This window comes from Protopterus annectens, chromosome 3.part0 (assembly GCF_019279795.1).
Source record: "Protopterus annectens isolate FY-2018-M chromosome 3.part0, PAN1.0, whole genome shotgun sequence".
NCBI classification, from domain to species: Eukaryota; Metazoa; Chordata; order Ceratodontiformes; family Protopteridae; genus Protopterus; species Protopterus annectens.
Genome location: NC_056731.1, coordinates 572,160,485 through 572,185,904, shown reverse-complemented (window position 1 = coordinate 572,185,904; position 25,420 = coordinate 572,160,485).

Below are 25,420 nucleotides of genomic sequence, written 5' to 3'. Positions count from 1 at the left end.
CCCCATAGGTGGGAATACACAGCATAACTGATTGTGGAACCTATTTGCAGTCAGGATGGCAGGTGTAGGAGAGGGTAGTCACTTCCAAGCACAGAGGTTGGGTGTTGAGGAGTCCAAATACATGGTATGGCTTTTAGTCCATGATCATGAGGCTCAACTCATGCAGAGCCAGGTTCTGTGGGGAGCGTACAAGGCAGAGGCGTGGAACCGGTTGGCACATGATCTCACCAGTGCCACAGGCATACCAAGGACTGGTGAACAGGTCCGATACCACCATGCGGACCTGAAGAGACGAAAGCAGGACCAACTGAACCATTGGATCCAGGAGGCCTGGCAAATGCCCAACGCCCCACTATTGAGTAAGAATCCATGTAATTATGTATGTAAGGAATTATCCTAGCTGATATTATGGAGATGTATGTTAAAATATTACCTCATTTATATTACAGCTGCAGGTGTGTGTTCTGTGAATCGGCGAGCCTATGGTGATAGGCTGGAGCAGTTGTGCCACCAGGCAGGTTAGTAATTATTTTTCTGTAATTGTTATACAATATAAGTGAGACAGCTTGTAAAAGAGTTCAGTGTAGTTACATATTAATAAAGTTCAAATAACACTAGAAGAAAGATTCTGCTAGTACTGTATGATTAGATAAGTGATGCAGCCTGTAATCCAGAAATAAAAATTAAACAAGTCTGAAATAGAGATTTCCCACCTGTATTGTAATATCAGATAACCTGCTGCAGCCTGAAAATTAGTGGTAAACAAGCTAAAGACAATAGAAATGTGTCAAATACATCCCCTTTGAAAATCTGCCATATGAAACAAGTGAGTCTGTTGGAAAGGATTGTTGTAACCAAGTATGACATGTTAATAATGCCTAAAATAAAGTACCATCTTGAATTGTAAAAATAAAACAAGTGAGAGTGTGAGAAAGAGGTATGAATCGACCAAGAAAGCTGTTATAACTTCTGATTAAAGTATACTGCAGTCAGTACATAATGAAATGAATGAGACAGCCACAACTAAACAGTGAAATGTTTGAAATAAAGTACTGAAGCTAGAATGTGTCTAACCCACAATTTGGATATGTTGCTGTACACTTGCAATATGGAGATAGTATGGTTGTATGAAATAATGAACATCCATAGTTGTCTAGAGCCATATAAATGAAATGTAGCAGGATGCTGTACCTGAACTCAGCCAGATATGAACGTGTATGAATAGAAATGCAATGCATATTAATGTAGCAGTAACAGTCCCATCACCAACATTCCTAAGGTTACATATAGGAAACTGTACGAAGACCTGTAGGGTATATATATATCTGCAGCTACTAGAGATGTACAGCATATGTATAGGTAGTTGAAGTTGTTAATGAAATATTTCTTCACCCTACCCTATATTCACAAATATTTCCATTCCACAACAAACTGGGTATGTGTATTCACAATTAATTCCTGTGCACATTTGTCCTGTTGGTTCAAACATAATTCCACGTACGTTGATGCATGTGCCCTGTTCACATATCCAAACCTGATGGCCTGTTGCCATCAATCAACCCTGCATGCTGTTGGATTGTGTACTGTTGTTCAAAATATGCATGTGTTATGCTTGCTGTTCAATGTTTGGAATTCATGGGTGTTTGGTTAATGGGAATACTGATGCATGCTGTTACAACTAATTTTGAATGGTATTGTTTGTTACTAACCCAAAATGTCATAAAATATTGCTAAACATAGGACAACAGGGAAGGCGGGTTCCAGCGGACCCACCTCTCCCACCTCAGCTGGCAAGTGCACCTGGCACTAGTGCCCAGGCTGGAACCTCCTCTGGTGGCCCTGTGCCACCTTTGGGTGGAAGCGCTGCAGGGGATGGGGCTCATCCCCCTCTGCAAGCGTGGCTGGAAGAGACTGCCCACTCACCCTCCAAAGTGTCCGGTCTGTGGTGCGTAGCGAGATCAGGCATTCTGTGCTTGAACCCCTACGCCAGCTTGAGGCACGGGTGGCGCAACTCACTGGTGTGCCTGCTGCCCATCCTACACAGCCCCCAGCACAGCCCTGTCCTGGGCTGTGAAGGCAAAGTGGCAACTGCCCATGGGTGGGGATCTCAGTTCCACTGTTGCTGTCTGTGGATTCATGGGCTCGCGATATCCAAACATCCGTCCCCGTCAATTGTGTTTCCCCACATGTGTCATACTCCGCCCCTGTATGCGTCTTGTTTGTCTTGTCTGTTAACCTCCCCTACCTACCTCCCCAAATATACCTACTTCCTGTACCTCACATTCCACTCTCACCTGAAAAAAAAATAAAAAACGGGCACTCTGTTCCCGCAAAAAAATTACGCCCCATACATAGCTGCCCATTTTGCAGACATGTTTGCTGGACATGTGAACTGGTAATTACAATTGGCTGTACAACATATTTTGTTGTCCTCACCCCTCTCTCAGGGGTGGAAAGTTTCAAATTTCACACCAAATTACACACATATGTACAGCTGTTGCTGATAAAGAAATGGACAGCTATGTGCCTTTCCTACATCCCTCCTGCAAATCCAGAGCTTGTTTTCCTACTGTCCTACCCTCTTTGTGCCCCCTTTTTCACCACTTTCCTATCACCCCATTTTCTTTTCTTTCAAAGAAATTAGCACAGGTGTACGTGAGAGTAAGCACTTTTAAGCAGTAGTCAGCGGGTGTGCGCTTGTGTGCGCTTAGCTAAGCGTGTGTGCGCGAAGCTAAGCGGCACTGCGCATGCATGAGCTCCGCGCAAACCAGCGTTAATCTGCTTACAACTGCTTAAAAGTGCCTTAGTCACTGTGAATGACAAGGCCTGTGGTGTGCTCAGCAGCAAAATAAAATTCCTCTGTCAGTGTCAAACCCAGGACCTTGGAAACACTAGTCTGCATGCCTTACCACTAAGCCATGACTGATATACAAGAACTTTGTGCTGAAAGCAGTATATCATGAAATAGTAGGACTGAATGTAAAGGGAATATTGGAAGGCTATTACACAAAGCTTTTGTTGTATCTTTACTGGCAATTCTTGTGGATTTGTAAAACATTAGTGTGGGAAGAGAAACAGCCATGATAGTTGGTAGATAGTAGGAAAGCACATACTCCCATTTAAAGAGTATTAGTATTATTAGGTGTCAGTTAACATACACACTGCGAAGAATAAACTGCAGAAAGCAATAGTCAGGTTTCAGTACAACATGCATTTCAGTGCCTACAACACAGCCTGAAATATGACAGACATACCAACCTTCACACTCACAGAACAGTGTCCACAGCATACCAACATGGTCCCCACCTTGAAAATGTGAAAGGGCTACACCTACCTAAGCTAACATTTTATAGCATTGTCCTGGAATCACAGGGAGAACTGCAATTACCACACAGCAGGCTGCATGCAATTAGTAAATGCTGGCTAACAATTGGTGCAGAGGCCATCACATGCACATGTGCATATACCTACAAAAGCAGCCTGTACTCCCAGTCCACACATGCAATACTTTCATTGCAACATCCGGAGAGAGAGACAGAGAGAGAGTGAGAGAAACAAAAAAAACACAGAAAAACAGATAAAGAGACACAGAGAGAGCCACAAAAAACAAAAATAACAACCAGCAAGCTAACCAGCAGCAGGCCACCAATCAGCAAGCCATCACAAACAGCAGTGACAAACAAAGGTAATGTATACTAATAATCTAATAGTCTACATACTGTGAACCCTCCATATGTGTTAGCAGTCTGTATCTATATATATGAAGATGTGCATAGGGCAGGGGACATACTGCAACTGTTAGTGAAGGCTGGACATACATATGTATGTGAAGGTTGCTATGTGCACATATCAATGTAGGTTGTAGTGCAACGTACAATGTAGGTTGCACAGTAATGGATGTTTAGCAGTATGTTAATGTGTGTATTCGTATGTGTAAATAAAAAAGGTATATATATATATATATATATATATATTATATGTATATGTATGTATATTTATATATGTATATATATATATATATATATATATATATATATATATATATATATATATATATATATAATATGCATATATGTATACATAGATAGAGAGGGATGTAGAAATAGATAGACATATATAGATAGATAGATAGATAGATAGATAGATAGATAGAATATGTATATACATATATATGTAATAGACACATACATATATAGATATATATAGATACATACACATATACAGACAGATATTACTGTCTACAGATATGTATGTATATGGATCTCTCTCTCTCTCTCTCTCTCTCTCTCTGTCTCTCTCTCTCTATATATACATATATATATATATATATAGAGAGAGGCACAGGTGTGCAGATGTATTGCTACAGGAGCCTGGTGACAAAGGCATGGACTGAACACCAGTGTGGATACTGGAGTACCATACTCCATTCCAAAACACTTACACCACTAACCACCACATATGTGGTTGCCTGCCTACTACTGGATGTGTCAGGAGGGAACATGGGAAACAAGTGTACAATATCCTCCCCTTTGATATTCGCAGTGGCACACTAGTCTTGTAATACCTGTACATGGTACATGTCATCAGCAATGGTGTGTCAGCTAGGGAAATGTAGGTCACTGTACCCATCTACACCTCACAATGTCCTACACGGTATGTACCTCCCATGACAACTACAGAAAGGGAGAAGGACACAGTCATACCTAACAAACAGTGATAATGCCCTCAAATACATTACCTATGCAGAGTGACTGACAAAACCACAGATAGAGTGCCTCTCATATGACCTACACAGAGGTTACCACTGCTGGATATACATAGTTAAGTCACACCCATAACAGTTGTCCAACAACCATGGTAACACCTCACAATATCCCCAGCCTAAATGACCTATGTCTGTCATCCTTGGCACCGCAGTAAAGAGCACATGGTGGAGGTACAGCATCCTACCCACAAATAAGCCATACCCTGGAGTAAACCACCCAGCATTAAGGAGCAAGGCTCTGCATTAGTAGATGTCAGACATACCCCTGATGAATGTTATGCAGATAGGTAATATGCCATATGAGTCACAGAGTGTAACTGTTTGACAGGAGCAAGTACGATCACATTACATGTGTCCCAAGGGGCAGGGTAGCATAACAGTATGTTGCTGTAGGCCCAGGGCTCATAGCATACTACCTACCTATGACACAATGCACACACACATGTACTCATTGCAATACCAACTATGTGAGGTGGAATGAGTGTGCCACTGACTGTGTGCAAGGTCTGTAATGGTGTGATTGCTCAGCATGACTTTGTGTCTGTCATGGTAGTGTGTGTCCTTGGTGTGAGGCCAGAGAAAGATGTGTCAGGTATTGGGATACAAATATACTACATTGCCATATGTTGTGCTGTGGTTCCCTGTATGTGACTGCGGTGTAGGTAGGGTTATGGCAACAAAGACTAGGGTACATTTCAAGTGAAATATGTACTGTGCATTGCATGCATTGCATGGGTTGACAATGTTCCCCATACATTACCTTGATACAAACCCCCAGTGTGAGGTTGTGCATTGGACCCAAAACAGTGTGCCGACTGCTGGAGTATACTAGTTTGTTGTATGGAGTGTGCCAGGCACTGTCACACAGTTGTTGGCTGAGCACTGATATGTGGTCATTTACATGTGTATCCCCCAATAGACAGACAGATGCTATATATGGCAGTTCAGTGATATCACTACAGTAGAGTATTATGTGTGCCATATCACTTGCTCACATATTTTTCTTTTCCTTCCAGGGTGATGGTGCACCAGCGCAACCCCACATACTCTGCTGTAGAGGAAGAGGAGATACACCAGAGCCTGGTGCGGGATTTTGACACACTCTTTTCCCGCACCAGCCAGAACCAGCAGGAGAGGGCTGCACTGTGGCAAGACCTTGTCCGTCGGGTAAATGACATAGGCATGCATAACCAGACATATGAGCAGGTACGCCATCACTGCAATGATTTAATTAGAAATGTCCATCAGCGTGCGTCTGATATCCACAGGCAACAGCTTGCCACAGGTGGTGGGGCGGCTATACACCCCCCCCTCACTAGACTGGAGGGGATCCTCCTAAGTGTTGTGGCTCCAGCCCAACAACAACAACATCCGCACACATGTGTAATGATGGAGGCTGGAGCCACCCAGCATGAGGACTTGGAGCGTGCAGGTAACATGCCATATCTATAGTTGACTGTTCTCTACACTGGTAGTTTATGCATGTGTGAGGTGTGTACTGTGTTTGTAGCTGTTATCCTGGTAATTATTGTGCAAGAGTGATATTCTCAATATCAGCAGTAGACCTGTGAAAGCCAACTGTTGTACTACTGAATTGTATCATACTCACAGTATCAATGGCACAGTTGTGCCCACTGACAATAAATGTCTTATTTGTGCAGGTCCCTCTGGTGTAACAGCAAGGCAGCCAATCCATGCTGGTGAGTGTGAAATAACAATACCTTTAATACTAATGATAATAATAGTAATAATACCCTCAAACAGTATTGCTATGTGTTTGATTGCAGGTGTGTTTGTGTCTGTGTGTTTGTATCTCATGTACTGTGGAGTGTGTATGTGTGCATGTGTGCATGTGTGCATGTGTGCATGTGCCCGTGTGCATCTGTGGTAACACTGTGTACACATTGTAAACTGTGTTTCCTGTTTTCCTCTCACAGGTTCTGGTGTTGCTCTGGTGGTGTGCAGCAGGGAACCTGAATCTGCTGCTGGGGATAGTGATAATGATGATACCTGTGTAATGGCACAGGGAGGTGTGCCAGGGTCCGTTGTTGGGCAGCCAATCGACAGTACACAGCTGTCAACCCCATCAATGCGTACAGTCATCCTGCCAATACATCCATTGTCACCAATGTCCCTATGTGATGGACAGGATACAGTGGGCATTGATCAGGGTAATGTGGTATCAGTGGCACATGCATCCCCTTACAGCAGCCATGGCCAGAGTCTTGACATGGTACCATACAGGCAGATGTCCAGGGGTTCTCGTGGGAGCATCCGTGGCCGTACTGCCCCTGTCAGATGTGCCCACAGAGGTCTTTCAATCTCAGCTATGTTCTGGGCTGTAATGCAGGCACAGTCACATATGGGACGGTACACCAGACAGGGTCTGAGGGAGCTGAGAGCACATCGCACTGCTATGAATGACACTATGTGTGACATTGCGGCTGTCATCCGTAATTTCACCGAGGTCATTGACAGACATTGGGGGGACACATTAGATCTGTTCCACAACTACATGTCCATGAGCCAGGGCAATGCAGGACAGTTGAGGCATTGACGTGGATGTATGCCAGCAACAGCAGCAGCTGGCAGTCGTTGCGGACAACAAACCCACGGCCACTCCCATAGTACCAGTACCAGCCCCAGCAATGCTGGGTCTGTGCTGTCATCAGACCGCCCCAGGAGACCACGTGCACATGGCTCTGGACAGTCCCAGCAGGGACATGTCTCCAGTCATCAAACAACTCCTTCTGATGACAGTACCCAGTCTGGCTTAGTACCTGATACTGTCCCTAGCACCCCTGCCAGGCACAGGTACCATGTCCATGGCCAGAGACAGTGATCTGTATGAGCTGGCAGGTACAGTCTGTGGCTGTTCACAAACACCCGTATATGGCAGCCACGAGGTGGAACTGTGTGCATGCATACACACATGCATAATGCTAACACCTAGGGCTAACACATACATGCACACACTACATCAACATTACCCCATCTTGTACTGTTGTCCCTCACTAACACACACACACATCCATGTTGATTGGTTGCATCAGTGGCAGACTCAGGCATACCAAGTACATACCCTGTGCATATGATGAAACTGTGCCACCTCCTGCAATCTGTAACATTGATGCAGGAACAGGTTAACATGGTGCTGATGCACAGGGTGACTACATAGAAGTGTAGTAATATTAACATGTTGTCAACAGTACAGTGTAATGATATCATTATGGGTATATCCCAGCATGCCTGATGCATTAACAGTATGATTGTCATTGTATTGTTTGGTTCATCCCTATTAATTACCATAGTGTAATGTCTGCACATCTTTGCATTCTGGTGGTAAGGCTGTAAACAGAAGGCCACCTACATAGGTAGCACAGGGGATAAGAAAATGGTAGTAATGATACGCAATGATGGGCATGTAAACTGCAAGATGCATGCTGTCCAAACTCTACTCTGCATGGATAATGTTGATATCTGTGCAGTAATAGACAACAGGTTCAAGACTCCCAAGAGCACCCTAGCACTACCAGGTTACACCTCATACCATGCTTGACAGACCCAAAACACAGAACTAACTATGACAGGAGGGTGAGTCTCATGAAATGTCAAGGATACTGTGGTGGCAGGACAGGTAGCATACATCCTACTAAGTTGGGAACTGCTGATTGAGGGCTCAGTGTCTGTTATTCTAAATGTGTATTAATTCTGGTTTAAGCACTTGGGCTCAGGCCAGTTATGTTACATTCCGAAGGTTCATGGTCTGCACTCTTGTGGGAGGAGAGGCTGGACCCTGCCAGTCTGAGCTGGGAATTTCTGGCTAAAGGCTTATAGTGCCTGCATATTTGAACTGTTTCTTACTGAAAGTGGTACACCTTGTTTGCTGTAGCATAGACTAGATCCAGGCCTGCTGAATGTAGCTTTGTTTGTATGCTTGTTTGCTTGTTATTTCCCTGAAACACTAATTCCACTTGAAGCGCAGCTTTACAGCGCCTCTGTGGATCCCTAGTGACATCTGCATTGCTTACTGCACATATTTCCTTGTTTCACTTGACAGAAAGTTACTGTTTGTCATTTTTGCATTTAAGTTACCTGTAACACATTGCATAAGAGTTACCTGGCACTTGCTCACTAAAGCATTTATATATGCCAGCAATAACAAATTAAAAGCACTACACCCTCACAAACTCACCTCGAGTACCTTGTTCCCCATTGTTGTTAATTATAAAGGAATTCCCAATACTATTCTAACGTGTCCAAAGGTCAATTGTCAATCTCCTCTCTGGTCCGGCTGGTGAATCTGGGAATCTTGAGGCAATGTTACAACTGCCTCATGTACACAGACAACCCTCTCCTCCTGCCAACAACTTCCAACACATGTGAGAGATGCAACCATATAGCCAAACTGGAGGCTAAGCTCTCTCAACTCAGTATTGGTGAACCCTGTCAGGAGGAGAAGGAAACTACAGTCACTACAATTCCAGTCTCACATAGACCTACCACGACAGCAATCCAAACACATAAACACACGAAAACATACTCGGAGTCTCTCAATAAAATCCTGCCTAAGCAGCAGACACCTCCAAAGCAGACACACAAGCAACCGCTACCCCAGAACAGAACACGTGCAACACATATCTCACAAAGCCAGTGTACCAAACAGTCACAGCCCTTAAGGCTAAACAACACACCTGATACACTTGTAATAGGTGCCTCTATCGTCAGGTACACTGACGTCCTGCTCACCAGGCTGGACAAGGAGAAGGTCACAGTGAGATGCCTGTCGGGCGCTATGATCTGCCACATAACACAAGCACACAGGTCACTCCAAGGCATGTACAAATATGACTCAGTCATTGTCCATGCCAGTGTGAATGACCTGAGACGTACCTCCCTGGACTACATGATAAGAGACATAGAGGAGCTCTCTGAGCATGTGGCCTAGGCTGGTATGACCCTGACCTTGAGTAGCATCTTACCCTCTCCAAGAATGATGCCACAATATGAAGACAAGATGATCAATTTCAACAATTGGCTTAAGTTTTGGTGTCATTCAAAGGGGATCCAATGCCTGTCAGCATGGGATGACATGCTTGATAAGCCACAATGCTTTGCTAGGGACAGCTTGCACCTGTCACCCATGGGCTTTCGGATATTGGCAAAGGCTCTTGCTACCCCCATAGTGCCTTTTTTAGGCAAGGGTCAAAAGACAAAACCACCTCCATAGGTATCACAAGGGATAGGAAACTAATAGTAATGCTACTCAATGCCAGCAGTGTAAACCTCAAGATGCATGCACTGGAAACTGTCTTTAGCATGGAGAACATCAATATCTGTGCAGTAGCAGAATCCTGGTTCAAGGCTCCCAAGAGCACCCCAGCACTGCCAGGTTATACCTCATACCATGCTTGTTGGCCCCAAAACTTGCACCGAACCAGAACAGGAGGGGGAGTATCCAAATTCATCAAAGATACACACACCTCCAGGTTGGTGGCACAGCACAAAGCATCAGAGACTATCCATGTGCAACTAACAGTGGGTAAAACTGCCTTCCAGTTCATAGCCTGGCACACACCACCCTCCCAAACCCAGGAACCCCACTTGGCCTTCCTGAGAACACTGGAAATATGAAGGTCTCTCCAAACACCATTATATCGGTGGACTGCAACTACCCAAACATAGACTGGGAGCATTACTCTAGCTCCAACACCCTAGCTCAACGGTTCCTAGCATTTATACACTCAAATGCTATGGAACAACTTGTTACCACTCCCACAAGAGGGGAAAACATGCTGCACCTGATCATCACCAACATGTGGACTATATGCTCCAGACCAGAAGTGTATCCCTCGCTGGTAAGATGACACCATAGACTACTCTCACTGTATATTCACATACCAAATGCAGCCCCTGCACAGAAAACCACAGTCATAAAGTTGTGTAATGCAAATTCCATGTATTCACATGAGGTAGGCTTCAGACATGGGAACTATTTAAGGTCACAGGTACATATGTCTATGTGGCACACACATACCTCATATGTGCATTGACATTACTGATATAATCTATGTCATACAATATTAAGAGCAACACCCCACACACATGGACAAACTGTGTGACAAAAACACACATGGCATCTGTAGGATTCTAACCCCTACCTAACTATGTTATGACACTTGAGAGAGACACATTAGCAGAGTGCGCTATTTACTGGGAGGTTTTGTTTCTCCTGCTATACTTATAGGGTGCTGACATCATCAGTGTTTAGAAAGAGGAATGTGCATCATGTAGTGTGTTCTTCTAATTGCCAAAAGGGACATTTCTTTCACTCAGAACTGCATACACACTAAACCCTTCACCCAAGCACACTGAACATTTGCAGGATTTAAACCCCTACCTAAGTATGTTATGACACTTACAAGAGACGCATTAGTGGAGCGCGCTATTTGCATTATTGGGAGGTTTCTCTTCTCCTGTTATACTTATAGGGTGCTGACATCATCAGTGTTTAGAAAGAGGAATGTGCATCATGTAGTGTGTTCTTCTAGTTGCCAAAAGAGACATTTCTTTCACACAGAATTGCACACACACTAACCCCCCTCACCCAAACACACACACACTCAGCATTTACAGGATTCAAACCCCTACCTAACTATATTATGACACTTGAGAGAGATGCATTAGCGGAGAGAGCTATTCAAATTACTGGGTAGCTGTTCTTCTCCTGCAGTATTTATAGGGTGCTGACATCATTATTTATAAAGAGGTATGTACATCTATTACTATCTGTCAGTTAGGGGGATAGCATATATATGCATTAACAGCCGCCTACTTCAGGGTCAGATATGCACATCAGCACTGCCAGGTTATGTTTTATACCATGCTTCATGACCACAGGACCTGTGACACACAACTCAACCAGTTCAGACCACCCGTCCCATATCCAGGACACACACTTTGCTTCCCTGGGAACAGTGTAGGATATGAAGGTGTTCACATACACCATTACAGTGGTTAACATCAGGTACAGGTATATTGTGTGGGGGAACTACTCAGGCCTCAACAACATCACCCTACAGCCACTACAATTTGTGAATCCATGTGCTATGGCAGGACCACTCACCACAGCCACAAGGGGGAATACATATTGGACCTGACCATCTGCAACATGGGGACTCTATGTTCCACACCAGAGGTAGACCACCATTGTTAATATCTGACCATACCCAACTTTCCCTGGACATCCATATCCCATCCCCACCCCTAGGCAAGGAAGTCACTGCAAACAAAGTAATTATCAAAAGCAGACTTTGCACTTGTGAAGACTGTGGTGGAAGACTTCAAAGGACCCATGCTGGGGGATTATACAGGCCACTCTGCATAATCCTTGACAATTGCATTCTATGAGCATCTGGAAGGATTGCATTGATCATGCTATCCCAAATAAACCCAAGACTCTCCACAACAGGAGACCTGTCTGGTGTACACCAGCCATATATAAGCTGTACAACAGAAGGAGGGAGCTAATACATTACAGAGCAATATCCCACAGAAGGAGGACATCTCTGAACAGTATTGGCATGACACTTCAATCCCTCAAAATCATCACGTCAATGTGTTGACAGTGAAATTGTCCAGACACTGCAGATAAGGCTCCCCTCAGTCTGTAATTGACACCCAATTACTGTTATAAGTCCTCACCAACCCTCTTCCAGCAAACACCAGCCACATGGATGTGACATTGCAAATTCAAACCCTGGGATCTCCACTGTGTCCCTGCTTGATGGAGGCACAACACACTAGCCTTAAATGGTGCCTTCTGTGACCTACTTTACAGAGGCACAGTAGCCTACTGTACTGGGGAGGCAGACACCAAGCACACTCTGGCTAAGCTTTTATTCCCTTGGGCAAACAGCCTAGTATTGACCTCTACACCCATATGTTTAATTTTCACATGCACAATATTTGTTGCTGATAAACTGTTTGCAGGTCTTTATTGCCATAGCTTTCCCTGTTTCTATGAACAACTTGTGTATTTGTGGAAGATGTTTGAATATGAGAGGGATCCACTATTTAACTTATGTCTCTGTAGTCATTTAACTGTGTGCACTGGGCAGATTGTTGTATTGTGGTTGGTTCTTGGATTAACACATACAAAAACCAGATATGTGTGGCCAACTGCTAAACTGAGACATGGCCTAAGTGTGTGAGCATGCCCAGTTCAGGCTTTCCATGACTTGTTGCCTGACATATGTCTCATTTATCAAAGTGTGCGAGCAAGCCCAGTGTGGGCTTTCCATATGTTGAAATCTGCAGTCCACCACATTTGTGGTTGTGTGTGAACTTCAACAATATTTCACATTTATAAACAAAACAGAAACACCTCCGCTGACTTTACCATAAAGGGTACCCTCCTCCATCCATACTACGAACGAAACATAGAAATACAAAATAATGTGTCCAACACAAATGTCCCACTCACTTATGGTAAAGCAAGGGGAGGTGTGTTTTTTTTTTTATTTTTTTTTGAGTGGTATTGGAGTGGTAATATTTCACATTTATAGTTGTGTGTTGGAAGTCATGTTGTGTACTTACTGCCTAACTGCTTTGTGTCTGAACCCAACAGGGATTATACTGTGCCTGCAGGGTTTCTATGGGATAGTTTGCATACAGTTGTCAACATCCTTTCATACTGACCAAACACTGTAATATTGTATAGTGTACTGGTTCAGTACTTTCACTGTGGTGGACAGTATCCTGGGTTTCAGTCCTATCACTGCTTTAAATATTCATAGTGAGCACACCAGACTGGTTAAGGGCCAGCTGTGCACATATGACCATGTTGCATTTTGTTCAGATAAGGACTACTTAAACCAGGCTTGTCCAACATTGGTAGTGTATTCTGCAACTTGGGTGGACATTGACAAACACTAGCACTGTGCCCTTGGCCATTTCTAATGCTAGTCAGAGAGTGTGATTGTCCTTCAACACACATTGTAACTGGATTTTGCCATGACATATTTCAAGGTTAGTATACTGTGCCTCTGTCTACCCGTGACATTACAGTGATACCCAGGGTAAACCTACCATCTCCCATCCACTCATCAAGATTCCTTTTGAGGAGAGTCAATGAGGGACTCTGTGGCTAACCTGTACTGGGAGTTTACTCCAGAGTGGAGGAAGCTTCTGGGTTATGGATCAATCACTACAGCATGTTGTATCTATGCCAGTGCTGGGGTTCAGGTCTCTCATGTGCATAGCTCATTGGCATTCGGATTGTACAAGGTGCAGCATGTGCATTGATTCCAGCTTGGACATGGCTTTATACATCAGGCACAGATTGCCTCTGGGCAGGCAGTATGGCACTGTGTGGAGCTGCAGTTTGTTTAATCAGGCAACACATGGCATCTGTTCGAGCTCTTTGATCCTCCTGGTGAGGTACTTTTGGGGTCTTCCCAGTTGATGGAGGTGTCTGCTGAGGTACATCCCACAGGGGCCATTGTACTCAATTGTGAGGCTGATGAAGGATGACTGAAGAGGCACAATGACCTCTTCTGATCTAGATCTGACTACCTTCATAATTAGGTGGGTATATGGTATGTTTCTGTAACCACTACAGCCACATGGTTGTCAAATGCAAGATATCTATCAACTTGTGTCCCCAGGTCTCTTATTACTTCTAGAGTACTTAATGGGTTAACACCTATGTGGTAATTGGTGGGCAATTACTGTTTATCCACCGGGGATGACTATACACTTTTCTGCAATTAGCTTGATGACATGGCTCTGGCACCAGTTGCCTGTTTCTATGTGGCCCTTTTGTAGGATGCTTGTGTCAGCTGGAGGGTCAGATATGGTGCCCAGTTTGCAGTCCTCTGCAAATGTGTTCAAACACAGTCCTTCCATGTTGGCCTGTATATATGGGAAATATATACCAAACAAGGGAGGTCCCAGGACCGAGCCTTGTGGGATGCCAGTTGTAGCTGGTTTGTAGTCTGACATGGCTGCAGCATTTCTGACCATGTCAGTTCTGTCCTTGGGCTGGTTTGCAACCCATCTACTGACATAGGGGTTTATATTTAAGCTGGTGAGCTTATCTATAATGAACACGTGGGGTATTGTATGGAAGGCTTTTGCAAGGTCCAGATAGGCTGTGTGGACCACATTCTCCTCATCAATGGCCTTGATGACTGTTTCAAATGAGTCAAACATGTTTAAGGGGCAGGATCTGCCCTTAAGAAAGCCACACTGGGTAGGGTCCAGTGTCTGTAGGTCCCCAATATCTTTATTTCTGAGGTCCATGATGATCCTTTCCATAGCTTTGCAGACCAAGCTTGTCAGGATTCTGGGGTGATAGTTTGCAGTATCCATTCAGGCACCACCTTTGTGGAGAGGGACCACTGTTGCTGTACACTGCTCTTTGGGTACATATCCTGTGGTAAGGCTGAAATTGAGCAGTAGTGCTATTTGGCGTTCCATTCTTCTTGGAGTTCATGTTGGACACAGCCCAGGACACCATCTCGTACCATTGATGCTGTGTGTTTTGCTTTAAAGATGCTGGCTGTTACCTCAGCATCTGCAATGTCAGGGGGTCAGCACTCTGCTGGGATAGATATTTGGCATTTTCGGGGGGGGGGAGTTTGCACTGAACCTGTCAGGTTGGATGTTGGCAATGTGTGTGGGTTTGGTGTATTGTTTGTAATATTTGAGTGATTCAGAGCATATCTGTGAATTCCCAACAAGGTTCCTACCATCAGTTAAAAAAGCCTTGTGATTATCCTTAGTGTCCTGTACAATTTGTATCTTTATAGGTTCATAGGTCCATACTAGGCTATCTGCCGTAGGGCATTTGTAAGCCTAGCCAGAGTGTGTGCCACTTTTTCCACCCCTTGCTTTGTAAATATTATGCCCATTTAGGGTTTACTTTACTGTGCCTCTGTCTAGACGTGACACAGTGAAGACCCTCAGTGTAAATCTATGATCTCCCATCCACTTGGCAAGATTCCTGTTGAAGAGAGTCTGTGAGGGACTCTGCCTAACATGGAGTGGGATTCTGTTCCAGAGTGTAGGGAGCCTCTGGGTTATAAATCTGTCCCTCCAGCACATCCTATTTATTTATGTGTTGAGGTTGACATCTCTCGCTCTCGTGGCTCTGATGGATTTGGATTTTCTGATGTGGAGCATGTCCATTAATTCTTTATTGGACATGGCCTTGTACATCGGGCATACATCACCTCTGAGTAGGCAGTATGTGACTGCATACAGCAGGGGGGTCTTCAGCCAGGCAGCATATGACATATGTTTGAGACCCTTTATCCTCTTGGTGAGGTACTTTTGAGGTCATTCTAACTGCTGCAGGTGTCGGGTAAGGTACATCCCAAATGGGGCATTGTACTAAATTATGGCCCTTATAAGAGAAGAGTATAGGGGCACAATGACCTCTGGTGATGTAGATGTGAATCCTTTCATGATAAGGTGGCCAATATAGAAGGTCTTCCTAGCCACATTGGCAGTGTGAGTGTCACATGAGAGGTTACTGTCCACTTGTGTCCTTAGGTCCCTGATTACTTCTTCCATACGTAATGGATTACCACCTATGTGCTAATTTGTGAGTACCTTGTTTGGTATTTGGAGAGACATTCATACTCTCCAGTGTCTTCAGGAAGGCTGAGTGGGGTTCCTGGGTTTGAGAGGGTGGTCTGTAGCATGCTACAAACTGTACAGCAGTTTTGCCTATGCTTAGTTGCACATGGATGGTCTCCCATGCTTCGTGCATTGTCAGTAACCTGGACATGTGGGTATCTTTGCTGAATATGGATACTCCTCCTCCTTTTGTGGTTTGGTCCAGGTTTTGGGGCCAAAAAGCATGATATGAGGTATAACCTGGTAGTGCTAGGGTGCTCTCAGGAGCCTTGATGCAGGTTTCTGTCACTGCACAGACATCGATGTTCTCCATACTGGGGAAGGTCTCGAGAGCGTGCATCTTGAGGTTTAGACTTCTGGCATTGAGCAGCATTACCATTATGTTTTTTCCACTTATGTTTTCTAGGGAGGTGGGTTTGTCTTTTTAGCCTTGCCTACAAAAGGCACTATGGAGGTGGCAAGAGCCTTAGCCAATATCCAGATGCTCAGGGGTGACAGGTGCAAGCCATCCCTGGCAAAGCAGCGTGGCTTGTCAAGCATGACATCCCAAGCAGACAGACATTGGATCCCCTTGGAATGACACCAGTAATTTAGCCAATTGTTAAAGCTGATCATTCTGTGTTTGCACTGTGGCATCATTCTTGGTGAGGGTAGGATGCTGCTCAGGGTCAGAGTCATACCGGCCTGGCCTACATAATCAGAGAGCTCTTCTATGTCTCTTTTCATGTAGTCCAGGGAGGTACGCCTCAGGTCATTCACACCAGCATGGACACTGACTGAGTCATATTTGTACTTGCTTTGGAGTGACCTGCGTGCTTGTGTTATGTGGCGGATTGTAGCAGCCTACAGGCAGCTTACTGTACCCTTTTCCTTATTCAGTCTGGTGAGCGGGACATCAGTGTGTCTGACTATGGAGTCACCTATTACAAGTGTATCAGGCATGTTGTTTGTCCTTAATGGCTGTGACTGTTTGGCACACCGACTTTGTGTACTATGTGTTGCATGTGCTATGTTTGGAGGTAGTGGTTGCTTGGGTGTCTGCTAAGGAGGCCTCTGTTGATTTGGTGAATTTTTAATTAGAGCCTCCGGGAATGTTTTTGTGTGTTTATGTCTTTGGTTTGCAGTTGTGATAGGTCTATGTGAGACTGGGTTTTTGGTGTGTGTGGTTACCTTCTCCTCCTGACTAGTTTTGACAGTACTGAGTTGAGAGAGCTCAGCCTCCAGTTTGGATAAATGGTTGCATCTCTCACATATATTTGTATTTCTTGGGGGGAGGAGAGGGTTGTCTGTGTACATGGGGCAGGTGTAACATTGCCTCAAGATTCACAGATTCAACTTGTTCTAGCTGTCCTTAGTGGATTTTATGAGTGGCCATATTTTATTGCCATAATACTGATCAGTGATTACTTCCCTTTTTGGATTTGCTCTATCATGTAGTAGCTTCCTCATTTTCTTGCATGGTTTGGTGATGGCTGGGGTCCACCATGCCAAATGCCTGCGTGTATGGAATTGGGTCTTGGTTTTATTTGGGATTGCATAATCCATGCATTCCTGAAAGTGGTCATAGAATGCATGTATAAAGGGTTCTGAGGTGTGGCCCATATTTTCCACAGGCACAGGGCCTTTAATGGATTCCACATCAGTTTGGAGGAGTGCAACATTTGCTTTACACATGTTTTTCACTGTGGTTTTCTGGCCAGGGACTGTGGTCAGGATGTGAATATCCAGTGTGATTACTCTATGGTCTGGTCTTACCAGTGAGGGATACACTTCTCATCTGGCCATAGAGTACCCATGTTGCTGATTATCACATCCAGTATGCTTACCCCTCTTGTGGGAGTGGTACGTTGTTCCTGAGCATTTTGGTTTATGGATTCTAGGAACCTTTGGCCTAGGGTGTTGGAGCTAGAATAATGCTCCCAGTCTATGTTTGAGTATTTTCAGTCACCCAATATAATGTTGTTTGGAGAGCTTCATATTTTCATGTGTTCCAACGTAGGCCAAGTGCAGTTCCTGGCATTAGGAGGGTAGTCTGTAGCAGGCTACAAACTGGGAGGCAGTTTTAGCCACTGTTACTTGACCATGGATAGTCCATGCTGCTTCTTGTTGTGGTACCAACATGGGGGTGTGGTTATCCTTGACAAGTATTGCTAGTCACCCTCCTTTTGTAGTTTGTTCCATGTTTTGGGGCTGTAAAGCACAGTACGAGGTGTAACCTGGTAGTTTTAGGGTGCTCTTGTGAGCCTTGACCCAGTTTTCTGTTACAGAACAGATATCAATATTCTCCATGCTGAGGGGAGTTTACACTGCATGCATCTTGCTGTTTAGACTTCTGGCATTGGGTAGCATTACGTCTAGGTTCTTATCCGTTGTGATACCTATGGAGGTGGGTTTGTGTTTTGAGCCTTACCTATTCAAGGCACAGTGGGGGTGACAACAGCCTTTACCAGTATCCAAAAGGCCAGGACTGATAGGTGCTTGCCATCCCTAGCAGGTGGAGCATTGTGTCTTGCTCAGCATGTCATCCCAGGCCAATTATTGTAATTGATCCTCTTGTCTTCATATTGGGGCATCATGCTTTGTGAGGGTAGGATGTTAGTCAGGGTCATCAAGTTTGCATATACTACATGGTGTTACATTGCTTAACACATGGCAATCATGCCTCAGGTGGTGCTGCAGGGCTGTCTATGTTGGATGCACATACTACTCTCCCTGTACATGTTTGAAAGCAGGTTGTGTCAACTTAGGCATCCCTTTTACTATATGTGTGAGTCAGAGAGAGGTATCATTTCCAGGGTCCCTACTGAGCCAGTGTATGTGCTATGCATTGCCACTTTGCCAAGGCATACTGGGCATGCCTCCTTTTGCCTACTGGAGCAGGCTCAGGTTGTTCCTCCCCCGAGTCATGCTCTGCCTGTGATTGGCTTGGCAATGGTGGGGGGCTGTTTGGCCCAGCCCTATACTGATCCTGCTGCAGCTGTTTTTGCAGAATCAAATTATGTAGCATAGCACATACCATGACAATTTGGGTACATGTAGTTGGTGAGTACTGCAAGACTCCACCAGATGTGTCCAGGAACCGGAACCGTCACTTGAGGTGCCCAAACACATGCTCGATTACATTTTGTGTTTGTGCGTGTGCCTCATTATGGCGTTCCTGTTCAGGTGTGTGTGCATTTCTGATGGGTGTCATCAGCCATGGCTCCAGTGCGTAGCCAGCATCCCCCACTAAGTGACCATGTGGGATATCCCCATTGGCAAATGTCTGGTACAGCTGCGTCAGATGCCAGATGTGGGAATCATGGTAGCTTCCAGGGCAGCCAGCACACACATTCATTATTATGCCCTGGGCATCACACACGACCTGGCAGTTGATGGAGGGGAAGCCCTTGTGGTTAATGTAGTCCCTACCCCGCTCACCAGCTGGTGATTTGATGCATATATGCATGCAGTCTATTGCACCCACTACCTCAGGGTATTCCACTATTTGTTGGAAGAGGCGCATATTGCTGGCCAATACCTCACGGGAATTGGGGAAATATACATGATCACTGACAAGTGCTGACATGGCATCCAGGAACTGGTGCAGTACCCTGGATGCTGATGCCTGTGATATCCCCATCACATCACCAGTTGGTCTTTAGAAGGTACCTGTTGCTAGTATTCTTAGACCAACACATACCTTGGTTTCCACTGGGATGGGTTCCCCTCTGTTGGTTCTGTGTGTGAGGCGTGGCCTGCACAGCTCAACAATTTGCTGTAGGAGGTCTCTGTCCACTCTATAGTGCTCCTCTATCTCCAGCTCATGTAACCCCTGGTAGGTGACCCTGGGCCTGTACACTCTTCTCTGTCTCCTCACTGTGGGTTGTCCAGCAGCATTTGCATAGTCACCACCCTCAGCAAGTTGCATATATCTCCTTATAACAGCTATGGCAGCCCCTAGCATTTTTGGTCTAAGTGAAGCTTTTTCAGTTTTCACTTCTAATAGCGTACTCCTCTGTTGCAGTGTCTCTTGAGAGAAATATTCTGCACTGTTGTTTTGCAGAGTTTTAAGTGCTGGGCTGGGCTACTGTTCTGCCTGTGTAATTGCCTTCTTCTGATTGTTTTCACCTGCTAGCTCTGCCAGTAATCCCTGCTAGCTTCCTACTATTTCTCATGCTTCCTTTTTCCCTTCTGTTTCCTCAGGGGGGAGCGACGCGCATACCAGCCAAAACACACTCACAGCAGCTAACACGTGCGCACACATGCTTAGATGGGCTACAATCTGCTTATTCGGGTTTAAACGCACGCACACCAGTGCAAACAGGTTTACAGGTGTTTAAACAGGATCCTACATGCGTATTCTGCCTTAAATGCGTGCAATCACACTTACACGTGTGCACTCTAGCTTACTCGTGCCTACCAGCACGCACACGCGCGCATGCATGCCCTGCAAGAAACTTTGGTGCTATCCATCATGTACACCTTCCATTTCTTGGCTTTCCCATGCCTACTTGTTGACACTCCTCTTTCCATGATGTGTGACTGACAACTTTCACATGCCACTGTGCTCCAATGAGCTGCTTTTCTTTCATACATTCTCCCCTGTGATGTCACCTATCTCCTACTCTGTTACTCCCCCTTATCCTACTCCTACACTGCAAGAAATATGCTCATCTTCTATGTAACAGTACGATTCACTATCCTACCACTCATTTACATAGGATTGCCTACTAATGCTTAGTTACATGTCTTACACTCAGCTTCCCCCCTTAGCAGCCCCTACTCGGTGGCCATGTTGTTTTAGCCTGCTATTCCCTTCCATTGTAACTTCATGCTTTGCATAAACCCACATTTGTGGGTTTATATTTTTTATTTTTCTGTTTTTTTATAGCACAGCCCATTTGTGCGGCGCTGCGCTACATTTAAACATTGGTGATCACCGAAAAAAAAAAAACATTTTTATTTTATTTTTGCATCGGGGTACATTGCCAGTGGCCACATATTTGGCCATTGGCATGCTGCCTGGAACATATGCATCCTTTATTTGGAGCTGACAAGGCTCCATTGTGTTATTTGCAGAGTGGTACTCAGTTGTCAACTGAGTACATTTCTGCAGATAACACGGCTCTTACACAAGCAGGTTTCTGCTTCCTGGATTGCAAAATTACCTCATTTGCATGCCTTTCGGCTGCATGTGAGGTAATTAGCATATCCACGCCCTGTCCATGTAAGAGCCGTTTTAGGTGCTGTCTTACACGCAAATACAGGCTGTTCCTGGATCACGATGGCTGCATGGAGTCTTACACTACTCTTAGACTCCGTGCAAGCCATCGTGAATCCTGCCCAGTATTGCAGTATGTGTAGCAGGAAGCCGCGGTGGTGCAGCAGTAGCATTGTCGTCTCACAGCAAGAGGTTCTCCCGTTCGATTCTCAGCTGGAGTGCGTTCTGTGTGGAGTCTGCATCTCCTCCCCATGGTCGAGTGGCGTTCAAAAGACATGCTGAATGGGCGTACCTTCGTTGAAGGTTGGGCGTCAGGCTGGCACCTTGGTACTGTAAAAATCTACTGCCAATCATTAGCGGACTGGAGTTCTGCTGTGGCGACCCCTAACTGGGAAAAGCCTAAAGAAGAAGAAGTATGTGTAGCAGGAATGTATGCTACATTACTTGTTAAAAAACTTTTGTCAGAACACTTCTCCAAATGATGTTAGCAAAAATGCTAAAGCAATGTCTTCATTTGAAAAAGTGAGCTTTCAAAAATACATCTTAACAGAATTGAAACTGTAATTCCATTCCTCTGTACTAAAAATACTCTTTTTCTTGGGGGGAAGAGAGTGTGTTCCTCAGGTTTATAAGTAATTACAAAATAAGCAATAAGACTAACCAATCAGATTGCTATCCAGATGTGCATCAAATATGTTCTATGCATGTTAGAAAATTATTGTAAGCCAGCTAGATGCCATACTCAGTCATAGATCTGCACTCCCTTATTGAGTTCAAATTCCAACAAACTGCATTTGTCAATTAACAGGGAAAACTACAACATACAGAAATACCTTGCAAGCAAACAAACAAAAAAGCCTAACTCAAGAACATTCCTAGGCATAGAAGTTAATAATAAAAAATGGTCAATACAGGAATACAGTTTGTGGCACTAATTAAACATGTATTGCAATAATAAAAGCACTATCAATTCGACTTTAACAATATTGCTTGATAAGGAACAGTAAAAGCTTTCCAAAAGCTGAAGAACAACCTCCTGATGAAAATGAAAGCATAAACCCTACAGACAAGAATTACTAAATATAGGAAAGGACAGGACATGAATAACATGAAAATAACTGGTTTAATCTAGAAGTCAAATTATGTGCACACAGACACGCACACACAAATGCACACATACAAATCCGAGCATGCACACAGACACACACACACACACACACACACACACACACACACACACACACTAGAAAGTCTCTGCTAGGCATTCTTTGAACTAAAAGGTAAATTAGAAGATACGGTAGACAAAAGTAAGACATTTTATGAAGTACAAATGTTTATGAAAATAAGACATTTGAAACAATTATTGCACAAATTGGACTGTGAAATAATACAAAATTTAGACAGATATGACTCATGAGTACCTGTCTTGAAATATTCTTATCAAAATTCTACACAGTTCAAAAGTTATAATGCTGCACAGCAATTCATTTGTTGCAATGGGTTGAGGAGCTATGTTACACTAAAATACATTATAAGGGGTACAGTTATTATAAATATACTATTGAATGTAACATCTGGAGCATTTCTCCCCGGGCCTCCGCTGAAAACAGGCTCTGTGGAACCTAGTTGGACATTCCCAGTCAACAAATGTTAAATAAAATAAAATAAAAATAAAATAAAATAGCTGTAGAAAGTATTCCATTACTCTAACCAATTTCAGAAAAAATAAAAGAATGGAAGCAGTCTTGTTTTATGTACATATATTTTTTATTTCTTGGGAATTGTCACCAAAATAATTATATTTGTTGAGCAAATTAAAAGTGATGGGATGCATCACATCTCGTCTATATGTTTCTTTCAGTTCTTGGAGTTGATACCAGAAGGATTATGTTTGTGAATATTTTTGAGTCAGCATTACCTGGAAACATTATTTGTGTGTGTTTAAAATTGGACTGTGAAATAATACAAAATTTAGACAGATATGACTCATGAGTAACTATCTTGAATTATTCTTATCAAAATTCTACACAGTTCAAAAGTTATAATGCTGCACAGCAATTCATTTGTTGCAATGGGTTGAGGAGCTATGTTACACTAAAATACATTATAAGGGGTACAGTTATTATAAATATACTATTGAATGCAATATTTTAACTGTAAAAAGTACATATGCCTATCTTATGATTGCAGTGAGTCAGTTGGGGAGTGCATGGTACAGATATTAACTGCATTCCCAAGGATTATGGCTGAGTGTCTTTCAATCCCTTGATGTAACGATCCTGTACATTTAGAGCCTAGGTGCCTTACTGCATATAGAAGGAACAGCACTGTAGCTCCTCATGAAATTTCTGAGGGAAGAAAGACCACATTTTTTTATTTTCTTTTTTTCTCTTTTTTTTTTTTTTTGAGGTGATTGTTGTTACAGTATTTTGAAAAAAAAATCAGCAATATTTAAATGCTACATGAAACTAAACATATATTTTTATGGGTTTAATAAGATTTTACATAGGTGTTTCATTGTTTCATCCCCAGATCTACAGAGAAAGTCTCAGCCTTAGGTTTGACCAAGGTGTTTTAATGGAAGTACAAAAATGGGAAAGAAAAGTCAAATCAAGCTTTTTGACTTTTTGCTATCTTTATGTTTATTTAGGCAACCTCTTTTGGAAAACATAGAAAGATAAACAACAAGTATTATTCTGTGGTTTTAGTGTCATTTTCAATTTTCATATGTCAAAGAGAACATTCCATGAGGAAAGACATGTTTAAAATCAATTCAGAATACATGAAATATGAGTGCATGGTATCATCATGTTCCCCGTTGCTAAAATAAATACCCAAGGTGCTTATGAGCATATTCATTTAAAATATAAGCATTCCATTTAGCTTAAAAACTTGAAAGTTTTTTACTTGTCTGTTTTGCAAGTTATTACACTATTTATTTAATTTAATAAGTGCTGCTAATCTATAACTCTGCATCACTATACCCAATACTGCAGTAATTAAAAGAAGCACAAGACATGCAGGTTGAAAATAAAAAGAGAAACAACAATAAATTAAGGTGAGTTAAACTTTGTCAAAAACTTATGGAGTGCTAGTCTTAAGTACGTAAAAGTTTGCTACAATACTGTAAATCGTTAATGGTTTACAAGAATGAAATAATGACTATCAAGTGTACATGCACAGACTGTGGTAATCTGGTTGACTTTATCATGTATAGAACATTAAAGAGGCAATGCACCAATAAACATAAGGTGAAAGCCAATATTAGGAAAGATGGAGATGACATCAAAAGCAAGCGCAGGTGACAGGTGCAATGGTATCTCTCTCTCTCTCTCTCTCTCTCTATATATATATATATATATATATATATATATATATATATGGGTCTACTTCTATTCGCTGACAGCCCATTTCATTGAAACCCATTTCGTTGACAGCTCATTTCATTGACAAACATTCTAGGTGGGGGCTGCGCCTACAACCCTAATTTGGGGGCTGTGCCCCACACACCCCAACTATATATAACAACTCCACAGTCGCACAACAGTGGGAGGGGGCAAAACACAGGTTTTTGCCTTGAATACTGTTGTCAATGAAATGAGCTGTCAACGAAATGGGTTTCAGTGAAATGGGCTGTCAGCGAATAGTAGACCCATATATATATATATATATATATATATATATATATATATATATATATATATATATATATATATATATATATATATATATATATATATATATATATATACACACACACACTCACAGTTATATTTCATTCCACTGCCAAGTCACTCAATTGTCAA